General features: G+C 40.1%; 1 pseudogene; it reads right to left on the bottom strand.

Annotated features, from left to right (window-relative positions):
* Nucleotides 1-289: 289 nt before the first annotated feature.
* On the bottom strand, nt 290-2,253 carry LOC123413149 (annotated as a pseudogene).
* Between the last annotated feature and the right edge of the window lie 1,267 nt (nt 2,254-3,520).

Below are 3,520 nucleotides of genomic sequence, written 5' to 3' on the forward strand. Positions count from 1 at the left end.
GTGATGGAGTTTGTTCGTTTTGTTATCATAAAGTGAACAAGTTTCAAGTTCATGCGGCTAGAACACAAAAGGTATACAAAACAGATAAGTTTTAGCACGTATTAAGAAGATCCATTCTCACGGAGCGTGTTTTTTTTTGGAACACTCACGGAGCGTCTTAAGTTCACGGCCCTACCACTGTAAGGCACAGGCATAAACATGTACATGAGCCTCGAAGAACAAACATATCAGAAAGGAGCATAACACAAAGCAACCATAATCACGGGATACGATCATTCAGGTCGTCAAAGATAAAAAGGACTCAAGGTTCAGTTATTCATAACGTAGACCAAGCTGCCTTGATCAAAGGCAGCAACAGATGTTCTCACAAATTACACAGAAATAAAGAGTTGCAGAACCGATGGATGACACATAACCAAAGAGACGACGACGAGCTCTTAACTGACTTGCGGACCAAACTTCCAGGAGCCCAAAGAACTTCACTGGCCACCACGAAGGCGGAGCACCAAGTGGAGTGTAGACTCCTTCTGAATGTTGTAATCCGCAAGAGTACGGCCATCGTCGAGCTGCTTACCGGCGAAGATCAGGCGCTGCTGGTCCGGGGGGATGCCCTCCTTGTCCTGGATCTTTGCCTTCACGTTGTGAATGGTGTCTGAAGATTCCACCTCCAAGGTGATTGTCTTGCCAGTAAGGGTCTTGACGAAAATCTGCATGCCACCACGGAGTCGGAGAACTAGGTGAAGAGTGGACTCTTTCTGGATGTTGTAATCGGCTAGGGTGCGACCATCCTCAAGTTGCTTGCCAGCAAAGATCAACCGCTGTTGGTCCGGGGGATGCCCTCCTTGTCCTGGATCTTCGCTTTGACATTGTCGATCGTGTCGGAAGACTCAACCTCAAGAGTGATGGTCTTGCCGGTGAGGGTCTTCACGAAAATCTGCATCTGCATAATTGGAAATTGCAAAGGAAGCTGGATAAGTCATCAGGTAAGAGGCTTACAATAACAGATAAATCGATTAACAAAGCCATGAATCAAATAGAACTAATCTACATGCTGTGATATGTATGCATAGTTGAAAATTGCAAACAGAGCATTTTAGTTGACCAAGTTAGAGGTGTGTATGAACAGATCAACAACCAAAGACTGCGATAATCTATATCTTATGCCATATAGTTAGTCTGGAGTTGAAACTACCAAACAACAAGTAGGACCGGGATAATGATAATCTAATGACAAGCAGAAAATCGGCAGCTCAGAATTAACTAACAACAACCGCATAGCAACAATGAAACATGGAACCGGGAAGACAATAATCTTAACTGTTAGGATCAATTTCAGTTCAAATTAAGCATATTTGTGCAACAAGTCGACCGCCAGACTAACATCTGGACGCACTACAACTTAGCAAAAGAGTAAAACAGAGACTGACACAACCATAAGGCAGATCATGGATCAAGAACAATCAAAGGATTCAGCATGAGACCATGGGCTGATGCAGCAATAACTACAACAGCAGGCCCAACACTAACGGGACCAAATCTGTTAAACAATTCTTGATGAACCATCACGGGATAGCAATGGAATTCGATTGAAATTTGTAGGAACAAATTTACCAAGAGTACCCACTCGTCCTAAAAAACAGATCAATCGCTTAAAAAAACAATCTACCGGCATACAAGTAGTATATAGCGATTTACACAGATCTAGTGGATTCAATTGATACAGGTGCAGAACAGATGCAGTACGATGACAACAAACTTAGAAGAAGAGTAAATCAGACTGACACAACATTTAAGCCAGACCGTGGATCAATAATAACCAGATAATCTGCAACAGCAGGCCCGGAACTAACCGGTCAAAATCTGTTTGACCAACTCTAGATGAACCACCACGCGCGGGCATTCGATTGAAATCAAGATGAATAAAATTGATCTAGAGCGCATACATTCACTCGTCCTCAACAACAACTCGATTATCTTTCAACCTACGAGCATACAGAACTAAGATCATAGGACACGGTAGAGCATGGATACGGATCTACCGAAATCGCCATGCGAGCTCATCATCTAACCGAGTAGGCCGAATCGGCAACCACATCTGAATCAATGCCACAACATGAACATAAGAGGAAATCGACGACGTGCGCATACCTTGACGGAGATGGAGGCTCGCGAGAGCTAAAGATCTATCGATCGCCTGCGTTGCGGAGGATTTTTCGATCGGATTTTTTTAGGGCTAAGGAGCCGATGCGTGTGGAGAATTTATAGATGAGACACGTACACGGTACCGATACCGACCTCAAGATACGGGAACGACAGGCGGTTGCGGAGTCCGTCCCTACCACGCCGTGTCTCGAAGAATCTCGACGGTGGGCTTTTATTGCTGATGGCCCATTAGGGCTGGATAGAAAGCCCATTACTCCCGGTCTGCTGCGCCCCATGGAGTACTATCTCGCAGAAATCCCTATTTGTCGCGCGTTGCAGGAAAATTGCCGAGCTTTCGCACACATGTTCGGGAACCAGGATGATCTGGGCTGGCCCGCCCACCGCTTCTGCCATTCCGGTTTTGGGAAGCTTCTAGGAGGTTCCTGAATCTGGTTTTTTGGTTTTAGAAACTTTCTAGGAGGTTCCTGAACCGAGTCTTTTGTTGTTTTAATTTTTTATTTCTTTTTTTCTTTTCTCTCATTTTTCTGTTTCTTTATCTTTCCTTCTCCCTTTTTCGTTTTTCGAAATACCATTCTTGTTTTTCACAATTTCATGTTCTTTCAAGAAAATTTTAAAACATGTTTACATTGCAAAACTTAAGAAAAATATTTTTGTTCTCCAATTTTTTTTCAGTAGTTTGCAAAATTTGTTTCTCATTTGGTTTGGGAATTTTAAAAATAGATGCCATTTTTAAAACATGTTTACATTTTCAATTCTGTTCAGGAGTTTCCATTTTTTCAAAATTTTCAAAACTGTTCACCTATCCAAAATTTGATTTGGAATTTGAAAATATGCATCTTTTTTTTGTTTATTCTGCTTTTTTTCTCCCGTTACTATTTCCTTTTTTAAGAATACTTCACAGTTTAAAATAATGTTCATGATTTCTTTAAAACTGGTCATGTTTTTTTTAAATGTGAATTTTAATAATATTTTCGTTTTCAAACTTTGTTCTGAGTTTGAGAAAATGTTCTTGTTTAAAAAAAAATTCACGGATTCTAAAAATCTTTGTGCTTCCAAATTTTTGTTTAGAGTTGCAAAAATGTTCATTTTAACAAAAAGTTGTTCACATATTAAAAAATGTTTATGATTTTCAAACAAGTGTTCAGTTTATCAAATATTTTTTCACATATTCAAAAAACGTTCGAGCTTTTTATTTTTTTCTTCCAAAAATTGAAAAGTGTTTGCTTTAAAAAGCAGTTTTTTAAAATAAAATTCAAAATTTGACAAAATGTTCGGATATACATTACCTTTAGCTTCACGCATCGTGGTAAACCAAGAAAGATTATCTATTCCATTGGCTAGGCTCACGCGTAAGCAA

This window comes from Hordeum vulgare, chromosome 7H (assembly GCF_904849725.1).
Source record: "Hordeum vulgare subsp. vulgare chromosome 7H, MorexV3_pseudomolecules_assembly, whole genome shotgun sequence".
Taxonomy (NCBI): Eukaryota; Viridiplantae; Streptophyta; class Magnoliopsida; order Poales; family Poaceae; genus Hordeum; species Hordeum vulgare.